Raw genomic sequence first — 23035 nt, 5'->3', positions numbered from 1 at the left:
AAAATCTTGTCCGCTTCGGCAGCCAGCTCTGCGCAGTCTGTGACTTCCGACCTGGCTAGGGCAGCCTGAATTTGCTCCGGTAGCTGGCTGAGGAATAGCTCCCTGAAGAGGAAGCATTCCAGTTCAGAGCCCAGGAGCGTGAGCATTTGGCTCATGAGCTCGGACAGCTTGGAGTCCCCGAGGCCAGGCATATTGAGCAGCCGGCGGGCGCGCTCCGACTTAGTGAGCCCCGAAGACCTGTAACAACCGCGCCTTTATCGTTTCATACTTGCGATCTTCTGGTGGATGACCAAGCAGGCTGACGATCCGCGAGGCTCCCAGAACTGTGGTAGCTTCAAAGCAACGGCATTCGTTTCCATGTTCAGTAACTTCTGCGAAAACCATTCGCAAAAGTCGGGGTCACCAATGTAGGAATGTCTAGTTCCTACCAAAAGACTGAGGTCCACTCAGGCGATCAAATAAACGAGGTTTAATGAAAACTAAGAGTTTAACGGATAATTACAGGAGAACATCGAATTTCGGTCTAGTCAGTTCGGAGGCTCCACGAGGACTGCTTGGGCGGTCCCGTGGCTGACGTCATGACGTTTTTCCCGCCGGTGGGGGATCACGTGATGAACGGCGTGATATCATCGCATTTACCCGCGCTATTAAAGTGATCGCGCTCGGTACATGTAAACAGTGAAAACAAAGCTACAGACTCAGGTTGTAGCTAACATTATTAAAAGGGAATTATATACAATTGATCGGAGTCCCTTAGTGGCTCCGCCACAATATAGCTTTTACAGCCGCAAGCATTTCGGCCTGTAATTTCCGATGCCTACGGGTGTGTACGCGCACCGTAGGGACCTCGCAAGTGCCAGTTTCAGGTATACAAAGTGCATGCGCTGAAAACCAGCACTTCCGATCTGTCAAAAATCCTCTCGACAGATCGGACGCCTGCCCTGGAGAAGGGCCTCTGCGGAGGGAGAGTTCCGCTTTCTGCACAACCTCTGCCCGCTGAAAACCTTTAAAAATCTTACGCCTGGTAAAAGCACGCAGGATGCCTCCTATCGGAAATTACGGGCCTTCATGTTATAATTATGAGACTGAAGAGTGAAATTAAGCAGGGGAAATGGTTCATGTAGGCCTTCAGATATTGCATCAAAAATACATACCAATAAAAATAAAAATCTGTAAGGTTTCTGTTCACTCCAGTGGAGATTATGCATAAATTAGATAGGCAAAGCAGGAAGTGCACAGTTTATGTGGTTTTGCTTATACAACTGCTGCATCAGTCCAGAGTTATATATGTTAGAAGCTCCACCCCAATGGCTCAGTTTCTAACTGCATTGCCCAGTGTGTAACTGAGCCATTCAGACCAGGGAAATCACTGCTTGCAGCGAGTTAGCTGATCTCACCCCTGGAGCTGCTTCATTAGATATCAAAGACATGGACCACTGTCAGTGATTCAAGGGGCTCAGCAAGAGAAATTCACTCAATGATAAAATGTGAGAAGAGGGACGACGGCCACAATAGGAAAACGTACTCCGGGAAACATGGAGTGCACACAGAAATACCAAAAACTCCGATATGGCCGCAATGCTAGGGCCTAGGAATACCAGCTAGGGCCAGAGAGTTTCACGATTGGGAAAACACAGCATGCAAGACTACTGGGAAGGTCGATATCCCACTGTGGCCAAAACTACCAATATGGTTTATGAGGTTGGGATGCTGTCGTGACAGATAACTACTGGGTTTACTTCGTTAACCCTAGCTCAAGGATTTGACCAGATGTGTCATGTACAGTCAGGTGGGCGGCACGGGCAATGTCAGGGAAGTTCGATGAAAGAAAGCGATGAGGTTCGACAGCCGTTGCATGAACAGAAACAGCAAGCTGCAGGATTAGTGCACAGCTTTTAGCTCCTGTTCGTGGGAAAACTTGGTTATACTCGACAGTTCCTTCGCACAGCAAAGGATAATACTGCAATTTCAGTACATGAACTGTCCTTTCAGGTTCTTACTGTATCCTGAGTTATATAAAAAATTGGAAGTGATGCTAGATTTGGGAATCTTCCTTCAAAGGCCCCCTGGGTGATCCTCAGTGGTGTTTAGTCCTACGAAAGATAAGGTAACAATGTTGCGTAGATCACACAACATTAAAGAACATAAGAACATATGAATTAGGAGCAGGAGTCGGCCATACGGCCCCTCGAGCCTGCTCCGCCATTCAATAAGGTCATGGCTGATCATCGACCTCAACTCCACTTTCCCGCCCAATCTCCATATCCCTTGATTTCCCCAGAGGCCAAAAATCTAACTATCTCAGCCTTGAATATGCTCAAAGACTCAGCTTTCACAGCCCTCGGGCAGAGAATTCCAAAGATTCACAACCCTCTGAGTGAAGAAATTCCTCCTCACCTCAGTCTTAAATGGCCGACCCCTTATCCCGAGACTATGTTCCCTAGTTCTAAACACTCCAGCCAGGGGAAATAACCTCTCAGCATCTACCCTGTCAATCCCCTTCAGAATCTTGTATGTTTCAATGAGATCACCTCTCATTCTTCTAAACTCCAGAGAGCAGTGGCCCATTCTACACAATCTCTCATCATGGGACAGCACTGTCATTCCAGGAATCAATCCAGTGAACCTTCATTGCACCACCTCCAAGGCAAGTATACCCTTCCTTAGATAAGGAGACCAAAACTGTGCACAGTACTCCAGGTGTTTTTTTTTTTTTTTTTTTTAATTGTCTTTGAACACTTCTATTTATTAGTTACAAAAATATTGGAAATGGGAAAAAAAGTCTGTTGGACTGACGGTTACCTGATTGGATGATTCGTGACTAAGAGTCTATTCTACTTCCAACTGGTGTGGGAAGGTGATCTACAGTGAGGATGGGCATGTCAGAAGGGAGCGGGGGGCGGGGCGCTGGGCGGTTAGAGACGGACGGTCTCAAGGCCCTGTAGAATTGTAGCAAGACTTCCTTACTCTTAAACTCCAGCCCCCCTGCAATAAAGGCCAACATGCCATTTGTCTTCCTTATTGCTTGATGTACCTGCAAGCTAGCTTTCTGTGTTTCTTGCACGAGGACACCTATATCTCTCTGAACACCAACATTTGAAAATTTCTCACTATTTAAAAAATATTCTGTTTTTCTGTTCTTCCTACCAAAGTGAATAACCTCACATTTCCCTACATTATACTCCATCTACCACCTTACTGCGCACTCACTTAGTCTATCTATATCCCTTTGCAGACTCTTTGTGTTCTCCTCACAGCTTACTGTCCCACCTAGCTTTGTATCATCTGCAAACTTTGATACATTACACTCGGTCCCTTCATCTAGGTCATTGATATAGATTGTAAATAGCTGAGGTCCCAACACTGATCCTTGCGGCACCCCACTAGTTACAGCCTGCCAATCTGAAAAAGATCCGTTTATCCCTACTCTGTTTTCTGTCCATTAACCAATCCTCTATCCATGCTACGATATTACCCCCAACCCCATGAGCACTAATCTTGTGTAATAACCTTTTATGTGGCATCTTATCGAATGCCTTTTGGAAATCCAAATATACTACATCCACTGGTTCCCCTTTATCTACCCTGCTAGTTACATCCTCAAAACACTCTAATAAATTTGTCAAACATGATTTCCCTTTCATAAAACCATGTTGACTCTGCCTAATCATGTTATGATTTTCTTAGTGACTTGATACTACTTCCTTAACAATGGATTCCAGCATTTTCCCAAAGACTGATGTCAGACAAACTGGCCTGTAGTTCTCCGATTTTTCTCTCCCTTCTTTCTTGAATAGCAGTGTTACATTTGCGACCTTCCAATCTGCTGGGACCATTCCAGAATCTAGGGAATTTTGGAAGATCAAAACCAATGCATCCATTATCTCTTCAGCCACCTCTAGGAACCCTAAGATGTAGGCCGTCAGGTCCAGGGGATTTGTCAGCTTTTCGTCCCATTAGTTTCTCTAGTACTTTTTCTCTACTTATATTAATTACGTTAAGTTCCTCACCCTCATTAGACCCTTGGTTCCCCACCATTTTTGGTATGCTTTTTGTGTCTTCTACTGTGAAGACAGATACAAAATATTTGTTGAACGTTTCTGCCAGTTCATTATTCCCCATGATAATTTCTTCTGTCTCAGCCTCTACGGGACCAACGTTTACTTTTGCTACTCTCTTCCTTTTTACATACTTGCAGAAACTCTTAACAATCTGCTTTTAAAGACTTGACAGTAGCCAGTTACTCAGACTGGCAAAAGGTGGGAAAGTGTTCCACAGGGATCGGTGCTGGGATCACTGTTGCTCACAATTTACATAAACAATTTGGACTCGGCAATTGGAAGTACAATTTCAAAATTTGTGGATGACACTAAATTGGGGGTTGTAGTTAATACAGAGAAGAACTGCAACAAAATACATGAAGGCATTAATAAACTTGTAGAATGGGCGTGTAATTGGCAAATTAACTTCAATATAGTTAAGTGTGAGGTGATACATTTTGGTAGGAAGAATAAAGAGGCCACATACACCTTGGAAAATAAGAGTCTAAATGGGGTAGAGAAGCAAAGGGATCTGTGGGTACAGATACACAAATCACTAAAAGTAATGATGCAGGTTAGTAAGGCCATAAGAAAAGCAAATACAGTAATGCACTGGGGGTCATTTCTAGAGGGAGAGAGTTGAAAAGGAGAGAAGTTATGTTAAACTTGTATGGAACCCTTGGTTAGACCACACTTGGAGTACCGCGAACAGTTCGGGTCTCCATATTATAAAAAGCATACAGAGGCACTGGAGAAAGTGCAAAAAAGATTTACTAGAATGATACCATAACTGAGAGGTTATACCTCTCAGGAAAAGATTGAACAGGTAGGGGCTCTTCTCCCTAGAAAAAAGACTGAGGGGTGGCCTGATCGAGGTATTTAAGATTATGAAAGAGTTTGATAGGGTAGACAGAGAAGATGTTTCCAGAGAGTGGTTAGAATGTGGAACTCGCCACCACAGGAGTAGTTAAGGCAAATAGCATAGATGCATTTAAGGGGAGGCTAGATAAACACACGAGGGAGAAATGACTAGAAAGATGAAATGATTATGTTGAGGTTGGATGAAGAAAGGTGGAAGGAGGTTCATGTGGAGCATAAGCACCGAACAACCTGTTTCTGTGCTATAAATACTATGTAATACTACAAAGCTGATGCACATCCGAAGACTCACCTGGATTAGATCCTCCGACAGCTAATCAATGCTTTCATGCTTTCTAACCTGAACAAAGGATACTGGCAAGCCCTCTTAAGTGCCAAAGTACAAGTGCTTTCCATGCACACATTTGGTTGTATGAGTTTACAGGGATACCTACGAGGCTGAAAAATACACCAGCCGTATTCTAGTGGCTGGTGGATTCTGTTCTACTGGGGCCCAGGGATTACACACATGGGCAATCATAGACAACACCTGCAATTTTAGTCAGATGTAGGATGGCCATTTCATCCACATCACAGTGACTACATTTCAAAAGTGTTTGAAGCACATTGGGACATCGAAAGGCACTATATAAATTCAAGTTCTTTCTTTACATACGACTGATAAAGAACTTGCGATCGTGTGGGCATTGCAGATACTCCAAGTGTGCCTATATGGTAACTGTTTTACAGTACATTCAGACAAGAATCCTGGGGTGTGCTCAATTTCAACTTGCAAAAATGCCAGGATTTCTAGGTTGGAGTGTCACCTTACAGACAGGTAACATTGTCACCATCCAGCAGAACAGAAGAACAAGATTAAAATTCAAAAAGTTCATTATGCAAGGTCAGTATACAAAGCGGTGTGGTGTACATGAGCCCCCTTGATGAACTTCTCCAGTAAGGGGGGGGGGGGGGAAGGGAGGAGAAGAAAAAGAATGAGTGATGTTGCAATGTTTGAATTGCTCTTTTCACTTAAAGAACAGACTTTGTCTTTGGTTGAAACCATCAGACTGGGTGTCTTTGTTGATCGAATTGAGAGTATTAAGCCTTTGAAACAAAAGCTGATTTCAGCTTTCACTTCCTGCTTGAGATACAAACTCACAAGGAAGATTTGAGATGATGAAACTGGTTGAGCCCGAGTTTCCCATGGAACCTTTGCCTAATATGGACTTACAATTTAAAAAAAATCCGTATTGCCATTTACAAAGTATCTTTAGACACCAAAATGCTGTTTTCAGTTACACCTCAAACAGACAACACTTTTCAAGAAACGACTGCTGATAGGCAAAGGAATGGATGCTCTAAGGCAAAGTAATGCACGAGCTCTCAAGAAAAAATAAAGTTCACAACTTTTGGCAGAGTAACGACCATGAGTAAGTTGTTGAAAGTTGCTATTCTCTAACAAAGGTTAAGATCACTCTATTCCGATTACAGTTCATCCAACGGCCGTGGATTAAGTGGGTTCTTGCAGAATATTTTTTTTTTTTTTTTGTGATGTCATAATGTGCACATTCTGGCAGGATCACTTCAGAATGGATTGCACTCGCATTCAGCACGGCTAGACGTAATATTCAGCATTACTAATGAGTCTTGGAAACAGCAGCATTCAAGGTGCTTTATTCAAATATTTATCTGACTGGATTTTGCATTCCTATGTGGACACTGATCTCTTGTTTTTGGCATTGGCAGCTTATGAATGAACAAAACTCTAATTGTGACCCATGAATATTGCACCTGACAGCCTCAAAAAAGATGAGGAAGTCCATTCACATCAGCCAATACACAATACTGTGCTCTGCACCAAAGAACAAAGACTTTGTTTATAAAATATTGGCCCTGAATATGCGGTTCTAGGCTTCCCGCGGGGAAATGCCTCCGATCCGCAAATAAAATGCCCGCTTACCTGGTGGTCGAAGAGGTGCGAAAACTCAGAGTCCTGGGCCTCTCTGGGTGCCCGTGGGTAGAGGCCCACGTACCGCAGGGGCGCAGGCAGTTCGCGAGCATCCCTGGGATCATGTGGGCCGGCCCAACGAATGACAGAAGGGGGATCCCCATTCATGCTTCCCATTCACCCCCTAAGCATGAATGGGAATACCCCCAAAAAATACACCTAGACATCAAATAAATAAAAAATAACATTTAAAATTAATTAAAATGGCGTTTAATTAAATATTTAAAACAGAAATTTTATTATGAAAAATAAATTTACATGTTTTAAAGGGGCTAAAAATAAACTTGCCTCATTTCGCAGGTTTTTAAATGTATAAATTATTGATAAAAATGATTTTTGCTTTTTTTAAACTCTTACACTGGTAAAAGCAGGCCTTACGCCTGCCTGGCGAAAGAATTTCACGGGCATTCACTGGGCAGAAGTCGGGTAAACAAGCACAACTCTCCGTCCGCGGAGGCCCGTCTCTCGGGGATGCGGAGAATCCGTTAAGAAAATTCTTGACAGATTGGAAGTTCCGGGTTTTAGTGCACGCCTAAACCCAGAACTTACGCAACATTTACCGGCATGTGCGCACCTCGTAGGCACCCATAGGTGCCGCAAATTATGGCTCATTATGTGAATTTCTATCTTTATTTTGTATGATTTTTAGATAATCAGGGTAAATTCAAATTAAATAATGGCTTCAGCCAATGGTATCGCTGGGAGATTCATTTGAGAATCCATTTATTCTGTGGTTAAGTTAGTCTGCAGCTGACCAATAGCTGCATGAAGCTAGAGCTCATTATCGTATTGAGTGGGAAACGGCTGGTTTCTTTGTTTCAATCCAGGCCAGGCTACAGAAAGCCTAGTCCATTGTTTGTGTACATTGCTGCTCCATGTGAATTTCTCTTGGCGATAGTTGTCTCAAGATGTAATATTCTCTTATAAAGTGAGCCAGTCACTGGGGAGGTGTGGACACCATCAAGGCAAGACATGGCTCATGGCACATTAACCCAATGTTTACCCGTAGGTCCCTTTCAGTCAGAATCAGGGGAATTTATAATGGGGAACAAAGAAATGACAGACCAATTAAATGCATACTTTGGTTCTGTCTTCACAAAGGAGGACACAAATAACCTCCCAGAGATGTCGGGGAACATAGGGTCTAATGAGAGGGAGGAACTGAATGAAATCAGTACTTGTAGGGAAATGGTGTTAGGGAAACTGACGGGATTGAAGGCCGATAAATCCCCAGGGCCTGATAATCTACATCCTAGGGTACTTAAGGAAGTGGCCCTAGAAATAATAGATGCATTGCTGGTCATCTTCCAAAATTCTATAGACTCTGGAACAGTTCCCATGGATTGGAGGGTAGCTAATGTTACCCCACTGTTCAAAAAAGGTGGTAGAGAGTAAACGGGGAATTATAGACCGGTAAGCCTGACATCGGTAGTGGGGAAAATGCTAGAGTCCATTATAAAAGATGTAATAGCAGAGCATATGGAAAACAGTGACAGGATCGGACAAAGTCAACATGGATTTACAAAAGGTAAATCGTGCTTGACTAATCTACTAGAATTTTTTGAGGATGTTGTAATGTATATATACACCTTTATAAGGGGGGAACTATCTTTTACAGCTCATGTATACTGCAATACCGGCAGTGACCACACCTGTATATAACACTGAGTAGTAATCTGTACAGATCAGTTCCAGTGTGAGCCACGTTGAGTAAACACCTGTTGTACCGTTCTCCTGCATTCTGTGTCTTATTATACACAGACACAACATTGGCGACAAGGCAAGTTCGAACCTACCTGCAACTCTGCATCACCTCCCGGGGATTCGTTCCTGGAGATCAGTGGATTGGAGGTCAAGGTCAGAGACTCGGGCGTCGACCACGGGCAACCGCCCAGTCATCCAGCAGAGACTCGAGAATTGCAGGGGAGGCTGTCGAGCGCCAGGCTTGGCTTTCCAGTCGAGGTGGTCCAGCGAAATGGGCTGGCAACAGGTAGTGCGCAGACCCTTCCCGGACAGCGGCGGGCTAGAGCCTGACCGAGCGGCACAGCAAAGGGCCGAGCAGCGTCGACGGGGGAGAGAGAGGGCAGAGCGCACAGGGCGCAGCCGGTGTTCAGGGGCCGAGCAGCGTCGAAGAGAGGGAGAGAGATGCGCAGAAACCCGCGAGGCGCAGCCATTGCCATGAGGACCGCCGAGAGCGGCGTTGGCAGCAGCGGGAGAGGAAGGAAAGCGCGGGAGACGCCATTTTAAGCCATTGGGAGACGCCATTTTAAACTACACCCAAAATGACGAAGAGTTGCCGTATCACCGCATTTGACAATGAAGTCGAAGATTGGACTACATATGTCGAACGATTAGAGGTATACTGCAAGGCAAATGAGGTGTCAGATGACAAGAAAGCATCGGCATTGTTAAATTTAATGGGTGCAAAGACGTATGGTTTATTACGAAATCTAGTAACCCCAACGAAGCCAATGGAAGAGAGTTTTGAAGACATAGTAACGATACTACAGGAACATTTAAACCCCACACCGCTGCTGATAGCAGAAAGATTCAAGTTTCACAAACGGAACCAGCATAAGGATGAAAGCAATGCTGATTATTTAACAGAACCGCGCAAACTATCGAAACACTGCCTGTTTGGAGCGGGACTGGCAGATACCTTAAGGGACAAGTTTGTGTGCGGGCTTCAAAGCGAAGGAACCCAGAAACGGCTTTTATCTGAAAAGGACCTTACGCTGAAAAAGGCTTTCAGCATTGCGGTATCATATGAAGCAGCAGCACGGGGCGCTGCAGAGATACAACAGAGACCACAAGAATATGGCACAAACGAAATGTCATGTAGAACAGAGAAGTGCTATCGCTGCGGCAGAACAACACACGACCAGAATGATTGTTGGTTCAAAGACAAAGTGTGCAGACAGTGTGGAAAAGTAGGACACATAGCACGAGTCTGCAGGTCGGAAAAGAAAACCAGCAATAAGAAACCTACCAAAGAAAAGTACAAGAAGGTACATAAGATGACGGAGAATAGTTCAGACGAACAAAAGAGTGATAACGACTCCGAAAGCAGGGAACTGAGTTGTCTGAAACGACATAATGTGATCACAATGGAGGATCACCGAACCATTTGGGTCACTCAAGATAGCAGGAGTCCAGGTAAAGATGGAATTGGACACAGGATCAGCCCTAACAGTCATAAACCGACGGGACTACGAGCGGCTATTCCCGCACATACCCTTGAGTGACACAACAATTATTTTGAAGACGTACACGGGGCAAAAAGTCTACCCCAAAGGAAAAAGGGTGACCATTATATATAACGGTAAGGAAACACCAAAACTAGACCTGTATGTATTGCAAGATGGAGGACCACCATTACTGGGACGTGAATGGATCCGGAAAATACAACTGGATTGGCATTCCATACAGGCACTGACTGTGGCTGAAAAAAAGGATGACGACGTCACACCTGGGCGACTGTCAAAGATCCTAACTGACGCGAAAGAAGTGTTCCAGCAAGGACTCGGAACACTAAAAGGCACGACAGCGACGATTAAAATTGAAGAAAACGCAAGCCCAACATTTTTTAAGGCCAGACCGGTACCTTATGCGATCCGCCCAGCCGTCGAAGCAGAGCTGGAGAGTCTGGAACGTTCAGGTGTACTGTCCAAGGTAGACTGGAGCGAGTGGGCTACACCCATCGTCCCTGTGATGAAAAAGTCGTTGAGCAGCACGCCTGGGGAACCAAGGAAGGTTCGCATCTGTGGGGACTTTAAGGGAACAGTGAACCTGGTCCCTCACACCGTATAATATCCACTTCCGCGGATTGAAGATATTTTCGCCTCGCTATCTGGAGGGAAACGCTTCACTAAGATTGATCTGGCCCAGGCGTATCTGCAAATGGAGGTAGAAGAAGCATCAAAAAAATACCTCACAATCAACACCCATAAAGGTCTCTACCAATACAACCGGCTGGTATTCGGGGTAGCATCAGCTCCGGCTATTTGGCAGAGGGCAATGGAACAAGTCCTGCAAAGGATCCCAGGGACCCAGTGTTATTTGGACGACATCCTGGTCACGGGCGAAAATGACAGTGATCACCTTGCCAACCTGGAGCAGGTGCTCACTAGATTGCAGGAATATGGGCTCCGAGCTAACCGCCCCAAATGCGAGTTTTTTAGAAAACAGATCTCGTATTGTGGCCACGTTATCGATAAAGAGGGATTACATAAGTCCCCAGAGAAGGTTGAGGCAGTAGTCAAGGCTCCAGCACCGGACAATGTGTCACAACTGAGGTCATTCCTCAGGCTGGTAAACTACTACCATAAGTTCTTGCCAAATTTGTCTACAATACTACACCCACTGAACACCCTACTGCAAACTGGGGTGCCATGGAAGTGGAGTGACGAATGTAGACGAGCTTTCCAGAAGAGCAAAACACTAATCACATCGAAAGAGGTATTCGCCCATTACAACCCGGCATTACCAATTCGGTTGGCATGTGATGCGTCACGCTACGGCATTGGAGCGGTGCTGTCGCACAAATTCTCGGACGGCTCAGAGAGGCCAATAGCCTTTGCGTCACAATCACTAACCTCAGCCGAGCGTAACTACGCCCAGATTGACAGGGAGGCCCTCAGCCGAGTGTCGGGAGTGAAAAAGTTCAATCACTATCTGCACGGGCAGAAATTCACCTTGCTGACTGATCACCAGCCTCTTGTCTCCATTTTTAATCTGAGGAAGGGCGTTCCGGTGATGACTGCGCAACGACTACAAAGATGGTCACTTTTTCTAGGAGCGCACCACTATGAGATTGAATATAAGGGCACGAAACAGCATGGAAATGCTGATGGGCTATCACGCCTGCCACTGCCTACTGCGGAGGAAGCACCAGCAGTGGATCCTGTCGAAATATTCCATTCAACTATAGTTGAATACCTACCGGTAACTAACGCTTGTATCAAAAAGGAAACCCGAAATGACGCGACACTGTCTCGGGTATATGATTTGACGATGAAGGGATGGCCAGCACATGGCGACTCACTGTTGCCAGCATTCTCGACAAGGAGCGAACAGCTGTTACTGTGTCGGGGGACCTTGATGTGTGGGTCCCGAGTGGTAATTCCACCCAAGTTAAGGGATAGAGTGCTCAATGAGCTTCATGAGGGTCATCTGGGAGAGGTAAAAATGAAAAGCCTAGCCAGGGCTTATGTGTGGTGGCCGGGAATCGATAAACAAATCGAGGACCTGACCAAGAGTTGCTCAGGATGCCAGAAAGTCCAAAATGCACCACCACAGGCCCCTCTACACCCATGGGAGTGGCCCTCATCTCCATGGCAACGGGTGCATATTGATTTTGCTGGTCCATTCATGGACTCAATGTTTTTAATAGCCGTGGATGCGCACTCGAAATGGCCTGAGGTCATCAAAATGTCCTCCACCACCACGGAGAAAACTATTGCAGTCCTACGGATCATTTTTGCCAGGAATGGCTTGCCAGAACAGATTTGCTCTGACAACGGACCACAGTTTGTGTCCGAAGAGTTCCGGAGGTTCTTGAAAAAGAATGGGGTAAGGCATTACACATCCGCCCCATATCATCCAGCCACAAATGGATTGGCTGAGAGGTTTGTACAAACCTTTAAGAAGGCAATAAAAGCTATGTATAATGACAACATTCTGCTGCAGCACAAGGTGGACAATTTCCTGTTCGCCTACCGGAATGCGACACATGCAGTCACCAACCAGGCCCCAGCCATGATGTTCTTTAACCGAAGGTTAAGATCTCACCTGGATTTGCTCAGACCAAACGTACGAAGAGATGTTGAGAGAAAGCAATTCCAGCACATCCATGAGAAGCCAACAAGGAGCTTCAATGTAGGGCAACCAGTCTTGGCCCGTGACTACCGAACAGAAAAATGGCAGCCAGGAACGATATGCACACGGCAGGGCCCACTAATGTACACAGTGGACGTTGGGGAGAGCATCGTGAGACGCCATGCTGACCAGATTCTAGAGTCACAGGAACAAGTCAACCCCATGCCTCGCCCATACGTACCTGGTGATGAACCCGACGTACAGGTCGCATCTACCCCAGAAACAGTAGCATCGGAAGCTGATGAACCAACCGACGACAGGGGGCCAGAATCGCCTCCGCACCAAGAGCAAGACACTCGGGAAAGGCACTATCCAGAAAGTATCAGGAAGCCTCCCCAAAGACTGAATATATAAATCAACTATTTTCAGCTAATATTGCATGTTAAAAGTGTTAATTGTAATTAGTTTGATATTTAATTGTTAAATGAGTGTTATGGTACTGTTAATCTAAAAGGGGAGGAATTGTAATGTATATACCTTTAAGGGGGGAACTATCTTTCACAGCTCATGTATACTGCAGTACTGGCAGTGACCACACCTGTATATAGCACTGAGTAGTAATCTGTACAGATCAGTTCCAGTGTGAGCCACGTTGAGTAAACACCTGTTGTACCGTTCTCCTGCATTGTGTGTCTTATTATACAGACACAACAGATGTAACTGGTAAAATAGATAAGGGAGATCCAGTGGATGTGGTGTATTTGGACTTTCAGAAGGCTTTCGATAAGGTCCCGCATAAGAGATTAGCGTGTAAAGTTAAGGCACATGGGATTGGGGGCAAGGTATTGACTTGGATAGAGAACTGGTTGGCAGACAGAAAGCAAAGAGTTGGAATAAACGGGTCTTTTTCCGAGTGGCAGGCAGCGACTGGTGGGGTACCGCAGGGATCCGTCCTAGGACCCCAGCTATTCACAATATATATTAATGATCTAGACGATGGAACTAGATGTAATATCTCCAAGTTTGCAGACGACACAAAGCTGGGTGGGTGTGTGTGCTGTGAGGAGGATGCCGAGAAACTCCAGTATGATTTGGACAGGTTGGGTGATTATATTGCATCTGCCATGCTTCTGCCCAATGTGGATAAATGCGAGGTTATCCACTTTAGTGTCAAAAACAGGAAGGCAGATTATCTAAATGGCAATAGATTGGGAGAAGGGGAAGTCCAACGAGACCTGGGTGTCCTTGTGCACCAGTCGCTGAAGGTAAGCATGCAGGTGCAGCAGGTGGTTAAGGCGGCAAATGGTATGTTGGCCTTCGTAGCGAGAGGGTTCGAGTACAGGAACAAGGATATCTTACTGCAGTTGTACAGGGCCTTGGTGAGACCACATCTTGAGTATTGTGTGCAGTTTTGGTCGCCTCATCTGAGGAAGGATGTTCTTGCCATGGAGAGAGTGCAGCGAAGATTCACCAGGCTGATACCTGGGATGGCAGGAATGACGTAAGAGGAGAGATTGGGTCAATTGGGCGTCTACTCGCTGGAGTTTAGAAGAATGAGAGGGGATCTCATTGAAACTTATAAAATTCTAACAGGACTAGACAGACTAGACGCAGGAAGGATGTTCCTGATGGCCGGGGAGTCCAGAACCAGGGGTCACAGTAAGGATAAGGGGTAAGCTATTTAGGACAGAGATGAGGAGGAATTTCTTCACCCAGAGAGTGGTGAACCTGTGGAATTCTCTACCACAGAAGGCAGTAGAGGCCAATTCATTAAATATATTCAAGAAGGAGTTGGATATATTTCTTAAAGGCTAAAGGGAGCAAGGGATATGGAGAGAAGGCAGGGACAGGGTACTGAATTTGGATGATCAGCCATGATCTCATTGAATGGCGGAGCAGGCTAGAGGGGCCGAATGGCCTACTCCTATCTTCTATGTTTCTATGACTGCGATGGGCGCTTGTTCACAGTTTGTTAAGAACAATCTTCGAAAAACTTTTACATCAAAGGAATATACCCCAGGGACCATCTCATGGTCTTCAGTCTAGTATTCACCTAGCGGAATAGTGAGCAGTTATCTGACAGAAACAACCAGATTGTTACCAAGAATTTTCTGCAAGGAGCTGCAAGCAGATTGGACTCGCACTTTACACCGTTTTAAGCAGTCAAACCAGTAAATATATTGGGTAAATTTGGTTATTCTTTTTTATAGTGTCTTGTGTTTTTATGCTTCAATATATTCTTTTATCTGTAAATAATATTCTAAAGAAATGTTTGTCCTGTAGACAGATATCTGAGATAATGCAAAACTGTGCTGAGCATACAATGTATTTGCCATTAAGTGGTTTAGTGGTGTCAGCTGTGGCTCAGTGGGTAGCACACTCACCTCTGAGTCAGGAAGTTGTGGGTTCCAGTCCCACTCCAGGGACTTGAGCACATAAAGCTAGGCTGACACTCCAGTGCAGTACTGAGGGAATGCTGCACTGTCGGAGGTGCCATCTTTCAGATGAGATGTTAAACCGAGGCCCCGTCTGCTCTCTCAGGTAGATGTAAAAGATCCTATGGCACTATTTTGAAGAAGAGCAGGGGAGTTATCCCCGGTGTCCTGGACAATATATATCCCTCAACCAACATAACAGAAACAGATTATCTGGTCATCATCACATTGCTGTTTGTGGGAGCTTGCTGTGCGCACATTGGCTGCTACGTTTTCTACACTACAATAGTGAATCCACTTCAAAAGTACTTAATTGACTGTAAAGTGCTTTGAGACGTCCGGTGGTCGTGAAAGGCGCTGTAAAATATAAGTCTATATTTATATATTAATTCTTATGTCCAGGCTATGCTAACTGATACCCGGCATGGAGACAAAAGCAAAATACTGTGAATGCTGGCAATTGGATATAAAAACAGAAAATGCTGGAAATACTCAGCATAGAGGGACAGGATTCAATTTGTTAAAGACACGCGTGGCTTATGGAAACTGCAGTGCAGCTGCAAGTGTGAGAAAGGTGATGGGGGAAAAGTTTGAACTGCTGTGCCACAGAAATGTACCAAAGGATTTGGTTATAAAACGTAGTGTGTTGTCAACAGCACCAAAAACAACCGTGGCTAGCTTTGTACAAAGAAAAACAAGTGCTGTGTTGAGTGTGTTGCTGAGTAATACGAGCAATCCCCAGGAGGGAGGCAGATATTTTAACGCATTTGATCAGTGAAGTCATCTGTGAATTATCTTGGCTCTCCTTGGAGAGTAAACAACTTTTTTCCATTGCAGTGCCTATTCTATGATGTAAAATGTCAATTTTTAAAATATTTTAAAGGTTTCATTTTCTACACATTTTCCAGCAGCTAGATGAACAAGCCTGGCAATTTACAACAAGGCACTGAAAACCACACTTGGAAAGCACCTCAGGCAGCTAGCTAAATATCTACAGTGAGGCTCTCCCAAAGTGCCTGTACCAGAGGAAGTAATGGACTAATCACACAGCTGCTGCTCTCTTTGGAACCAAGAAAGCAGTGTAGAACTGGGCTCGCTGCTGAATAGTTTATTGGCAACACATGTAAACCAAGAGCCATCGACCCAAAGCAGATCTTCTCCCCCTGCCCCACCCACCCCCCCCCAATTAAGTAGAATGGATTGTTAACTTTTACACTATGTGTTGTAATGTCATTTGGTCATGGAGCTAACACATCATATTCCAAATAATGAAACCTTTTCCTTTAACAAATAATTTGAATGGGATTTTCAATGTATAAACATTCTTAAACCACTTCCACGCAACAATAAGCTAATGTGTACTCATGTTGCCTGCACCTGCACTGGAACAAAACCCCAAAGGAATATAATTCATCATTAAAATCATGCTTTTACATGTCCACCTAATGAAGTTTACTTAATTCTTTATCTGATTCTTTTTAGCACATAGTATAAAGGGAATACATTAAGAGGAGCTTTTGAGACATAGCCCTTAACTCAGTGTGGCCATGACAACTAGGAACTTGCATCGATATAGCGCCTTTGACTTCCTCAGGACACCCTAGAGTGCTTTCAGCTAATGAATCACTGCTGTTGTGTCACCAAATGCAGCAGCCAATTTTGAACACATCCCTCAAGTGGCAATGAAATGAATGGCCAGGCAATTTGTTTTTGATGATATTAATTAAAAGATAAATATTAGCCAGGACACTGGGGGAATAGTGCCATGGAATTAAAAAAAAAAATATTCATGGGATGTGGGCGTCACTGTCAAGGTCAGCATTTATTGCCCATTCCGGATTGCCCTTGAACCACAGAGGGCAGTTAAGAGTCAACCACCTTGCTGTGGGTCTGGAGTCACACATAGGCCCAGACCAGCAGATTTCCTTCCCTAAAGGACATTAGTGAACCAGATGGGTTTTTACGACAATCCGATAGTTTCATGGTCACCATTCTTGATACTGGCTTTTCATTCCAGAGTTATTTATTTAACTGAATTTAAATCACCCAGCTTACGTTGTGGGATTTGAACTCGCGTCTCCTGATCATTCGCCCAGGCCTCTGGATTACTAGTTCAGCAAACACAACCACTGCGCTACCGTACCCGTAGCTTTCAGGTCAGCCTGAGAGCAGGCGGGGCTGAACAAATATCACATCTGAAAGACGGTACCTCCTACAATGCAGCACTCCCTGAAGTGCCAGCTGAAATCCAGTGCTCAAGTTCCAGAGTGGGGCGAGAAACCACAACCTTCTGACTCAGGCAAGAGTGCTACCCACTGAGCCAAAGCTGGCCCTGGTTCGATTTTCATAATTCTGGCAAAATGTAACTTTCTTTTTGTAAAGGTGCAGAGCTTTTTTTAAAATCACTCTAGAGGGGGCCAATGGCTGGTGTGTCATCACTCCCTTTATTGAGAAAAGCAGGTGAAGAAGAGCATTTGGAACTGATGTGAAAAGGCACCATAATTGCAGGCTACACGCCATTTTCTTGCTCGGCACTTTTCTGGCTGAATAGTAAAGAAAGAAAAAAAAGTGTATGGGAAGTACAGGAAGCAGTAAGTTAGCTGTAGGGGAACTCACACATTTTTGCTTCGTGGACAGAAAGTGCTGGTTTATTTGAACCTTTCCGACATCACACGTTGAAGCTGTATCAGTGAAAGTTATTTGCTGCCTCTACAACAATTTATTTCATCGCTTCTTTCATCAGCCAGAATGTGGTAAAATCTACCAGTGGTATATTTTGTCATCTTTGAATATCACAACCATCTGTCTCAAAAGACGATGATGTAAGCACCAAAGCAGTTCAGTTACTTCGCCTTGTTGCAAGATTGAGAGTGGCTGAAGAGTCCAATTCTCGAGCAACAGTCCTTGCCACAGGTGGTGCAGGCGTAAATCAGTGCCAGATGATGAGCAAGAGAATTTTGGGACTAGATGAGAAAGCATAACAAAGCAGCAGAAAGAATATACCAAGAGTGTGTTGGCTGCCACAGTACCAAAACGGGTCTTATCAAAGTCACAAATGACATTCTATGTGACAGTGACAGAGGTAAACTATCCCTCCTCATCCTTCTTGACCTGTCTGCAGCCTTTGACACGGTTGATCACTTCATCTTCCTCCACAGCCTCTCCACCATCGTCCAGCTGGGTGGGACTGCACTCGCCTGGTTCCATTCTTATCTATCTAATCGTAGCCAGATAATCACCTGCAATGGCTTCTCTTCCCGCTCCCGCATCATTACCTCGTGTCCTCCAAGGATTTATCCTTGGCCTCCTCCTATTTCTCATCTACATGCTGCCCCTCAGCGACATCATCCAAAAGCACAGCGTCAGTTTCCACATGTACGCTGACAACACCCAGCTTTACCTCACCACCACTTCACTTGACCCCTCCACTGTCTCTAAATTGTCAGACTGCTTGTCCGACATCCAGTTCTGAATGAGCAGAAATTTCCTCCAATTAAATATGGGGAAGACCGAAGCCATTGTCTTTGGTCCCGCCACAAACGCCGTTCCTTAGCCACTGACTCCATCCCTCTCCCTAGCATCTGGCTGAGGCTGAACCAGACTGTTCGCAACCTTGGTATCATATTTGACCCTGAAATGCGCTTCCGACCACATATCCGCGTCGTAACGAAGACCACCTATTTCCACCTCAGTAACATTGCCCGACTCCACCCCTGCCTCAGCTCATCCGCTGCAATGCATTCCTGGCTGGCCTCCCATGTTCTACCCTACGTAAAAACTTGAGGTCATCCACAACTCAGCTGCCCGTGTCCTAACTTGCACCAAGTCCCGTTCACCCATCACCGCTGTGTTCTCTGACCGACATTGGCTCCCGGTAAAGCAACGCCTCAATTTTAAGATGCTCACCCTTGTTTTCAAATCCCTCCATGGCCTCGCTCCTCCCCATCTCTCTAATCTCCTCCAGCCAGCACCCTCCAGCCAGGGCCCCCCCCCCCCCCGCCAGCCATCTCCAACCAGCCCCCTCCTCCAGCCACCCCCCGGAAAATCTGCGCTCCTCTAATTCTGGCCTCTTGAGCATCCCTGATTATAACTGCTCAACCATTGGTGGCTGTCCCTTCAGCTGCCTGGGCCCTAAGCTCTGGAATTCGCTCCCTAAACCTTTCCGCCTCACTACCTCACTTTCCTCCTTTAAGACGCTCCTTAAAACTGACCTCTTTCTGCCCTAATTTCTCCTTGGGAGTCTCGGTGTCAAACTTTGTCTTATAACATGCCTGTGAAGCACCTTGGGATGTTTTACTATGTTAGAGGCGTGATATAAATTAAGTTTTTATTACTGTTTGACACCACTACGAATTTCAAACTGTACTGGATTGTAGCCCTTGTATCATCATTGGAACAAATCGAATCAGAGTGAGGGGTACTGGGGGCAACGAACACTCTGCAGCAATTGGAAAAGGCCCTTTCTGCTGACCAGATCAAAGACCTTTGTAAGATCTATAAAGGCCATGTAATGTAAAGAGGTTTTCCCTGCTCTTGACACTTTTCTTGCAGGTGCCTCAGTGCAAAGACCATGCTGATAGTTGACCTATCGGCATGGATGCTGCACTGACTCTCAGAATGAACATGTTCAGCGAGTACGTGCAATCTTTTAAGAATGACTCGTGTGAATGCCTTGCCAGCAACACTAAGGAGAGAAATTCCCCAATAGTTGCAATCACTCCGATCTCCTTTGTTTTTGTACAATGGAGTGATGTAGCATTCCTCATGTCTTGTGGTACCCCTCCTCCTCTCCAATAAGCAAGTAAGACCTCAAAGGTAGCAATCTCAGGATTGCTACCAGTGCCATGTGCTAGTCAGAGTAGAAATAGAAGGATATTTCAGATGAATACATGGTTAGAGGAATGGTGCAAGGGGGAGGGATATAAATTCCTGGGACATTGGAACCGGTTCTGGGGGAGGTGGGACCAGTACAAACTGGACGGTTTGCACCTGGGCAGGGCCGGGACCGATGTCCTAGGGGGGAGTGTTTGCTAGTGCTGTTGGGGAGGGCTTAAACTAAAATGGCAGGGGGGTTGGGAACCTGAGCAGGGAGACAGAGGAAAGGGAAACAAGGATAGAAGCAAAAGACAGGAAGGAAAAAAGCAGAAGTGGCAGTCAGAGAAATCAAGGGTTTAAATCAAACATGACCACAGTAAATAATAATTCTAAAAGGTGTAAGAGTGTTAAAAAAACAAGCCTGAAGGCTTTGTGTCTTAATTCAAGGAGCATTCGTAATAAGGTGGATGAATTAGCTACGCAAATAGATGTAAACGTATATGATATAATTGGGATTACGGAGACATGGCTCCAGGGTGACCAAGGCTGAGACCTCAACATCCAGGGCTATTCAATATTCAGGAAAGACAGGCAAAAAGGAAAAGGAGGTGGGGTAGCATGGCTGGTTAAAGAGGAGATTAACACAATAGTAAGGAAGGATATTAGCTCTGATGTGGAATCTGTATGGGTAGAGCTGAGAAATACCAAGGAGCAGAAAACGTTAGTGGGAGTTGTATACCGACCCCCAAACAGTAATGCGGAGGTTGGGGATGGCATTAAACGGGAAATTAGAGACGCGTGCAATAAGGGCACAGCAGTTATCATGGGTGGCTTTAATCTACATATAGATTGGGCTAACCAAATTAGTAACAATACTGTAGAGGAGGAATTCCTGGAGTGTATACGGGATGGTTTCCTGGACCAATATGTCGAGGAGCCAACTAGAGATCAGGCCATCTTAGACTGGTATTATGTTATGAGAAAGGATTAATTAGCAATCTTGTTGTGCAAGGCCCCTTGGGGCGGAGCAATTATAATATGATCGAATTCTTCATTAAGATGGAGTGTGAAGTATTTGACTCAGAGACTAGGGTCCTGAATTTAAATAAAGGAAACTACGATGGTATGAGGCGCGAGTTGGCTAGGATGGATTGGGGAACGTTACTTAAAGGGTTGACAGTCGTTAGGCAATGGCAAACATTCAAAGATCGCATGGATGAACTACAGAATTTGTTCATCCCTGTTTGGCATAAAAATAAAACAAAAAAAGGTGACTCAACCGTGGCTAACAAGGGAAATTAGGGATAGCATAAGATCCAAGGAGTGGACATATAAACTGGCCAGAAAAAAAGCAGCAAACCTGAGGATTGGGAGCAGCTTAGGATTCAGCAAAGGAGGACAAAGGTATTAATTAAGAGGGGGAAATAGAGAATGAGAGTAAGCTTGCAGGGAACATAAAAACTGACTGTAAAAGCTTCTGTAGATATGTGAAGAGAAAAAGATTGGTGAAGTCAAGCGTAGGTCGCTTGCAGACACAACCAGGGGAATTTATAATGGGGAACAAAGAAATGACAGACCAATTAAATACATACTTTGGTTCTGTCTTCACAAAGGAGGACACAAATAACCTCCCAGAGATGTCAGGGAACATAGGGACTAATGAGAGGGTGGAACTCAATGAAATCAGTATTTGTAGGGAAATGGTGTTAGGGAAATTGATGGGATTGAAGGCCGATAAATCCCCAGGGCCTGATAATCTACATCCTAGGGTACTTAAGGAAGTGGCCCTAGAAATAGTAGATGCATTGATGGTCATCTTCCAAAATTCTAGACTCTGGAACAGTTCCCATGGATTGGAGGGTAGCTAATGTAACCCCACTATCCAAAAAAGGTGGTAGAGTAAAAACGGGGAATTATAGACCGGTAAGCCTGACATCGGTAGTTGGGAAAATGCTAGAGTCCATTATAAAAGATGTAATAGCAGAGCATATGCAAAACAGTGACAGGATCGGACAAAGTCAACATGGATTTACAAAAGGTAAATCGTGCTTGACTAATCTACTGGAATTTTTGAGGATGTAACTGGTAGAATAGTGGATGTGGTGTATTTTGGACTTTCAGAAGGCTTTCAATAAGGTCCCGCATAAGAGATTAGCATGTAAAGTTAAGGCACATGGGATTGGGGGCAACGTAGTGACTTGGATAGAGAACTGGTTGGCAGACAGAAAGCAAAGAGTTGGAATAAACGGGTCTTTTTCCGAGTGGCAGGCAGTGACTAGTGGGGTACCGCAGGGATCGGTCCTTGGACCCCAGCTATTCACAATATATATTAATGATCTAGACGAGGGAACTAGATCTAATATCTCCAAGTTTGCAGATGACACAAAGCTGGGTGGGCGTGTGTGCTGCAAGGAGGATGCCGAGAAACTCCAGTATGATTTGGACAGGTTGGGTGATTGGGCAGAAGCACGGCAGATGCGATATAACGTGGGTAAATGCAAGGTTATCCACTTTGGTGTCAAAAACAGGAAGGCAGATTATTATCTGAATGGCAATAGATTGGGAGAAGGGGAAGTGCAACGAGATTTGGGTGTCCTTGTGCACCAGTCGCTGAAGGTAAGCATGCAGGTGCAGCAGGCGGTTAAGGCAAATGGTATGTTGGCCTTCGTAGCGAGAGGGTTTGAGTACAGGAACAAGGATGTCTTGCTGCAGTTGTACAGGGCCTTGGTGAGACCGCACCTTGAGTATTGTGTGCAGTTTTGGTCGCCCTATCTGAGGAAGGATGTTCTTGCCATGGAGGGAGTGCAGCGAAGATTCACCAGGCTGATACCTGGGATGGCAGGAATGACGTATGAGGAGAGATTGGGTCGATTGGGCTTATACTCATTGGAGTTTAGAAGAATGAGAGGGGATCTCATTGAAACTTATAAAATTCTGACAGGACTGGACAGACTAGATGCAGGAAGGATGTTCCCGATGGCCGGGGAGTCCAGAACGAGGGGTCACAGTCTAAGGATAAGGGGTAAGCCATTTAGGACAGAGATGAGGAGGAATTTCTT

At 45.1% G+C, this 23035-nt stretch overlaps 1 protein-coding gene across 5 annotated transcripts in view; it reads right to left on the bottom strand.

Moving 5' to 3' along the window:
- Positions 1-23035, bottom strand: part of myo6a (myosin VIa) — a 350780-nt gene that overhangs the window by 187913 nt on the left and 139832 nt on the right. The window lies entirely within an intron of this gene.

The sequence above is a fragment of the Somniosus microcephalus genome, chromosome 3, assembly GCF_052327205.1.
Source record: "Somniosus microcephalus isolate GS21.2 chromosome 3, FLI_Smic_1.0, whole genome shotgun sequence".
Classification (NCBI taxonomy): domain Eukaryota; kingdom Metazoa; phylum Chordata; class Chondrichthyes; order Squaliformes; family Somniosidae; genus Somniosus; species Somniosus microcephalus.
Note: the sequence above shows the minus strand (reverse complement) of the source record. Positions and strands in the feature narration are given on the sequence as shown.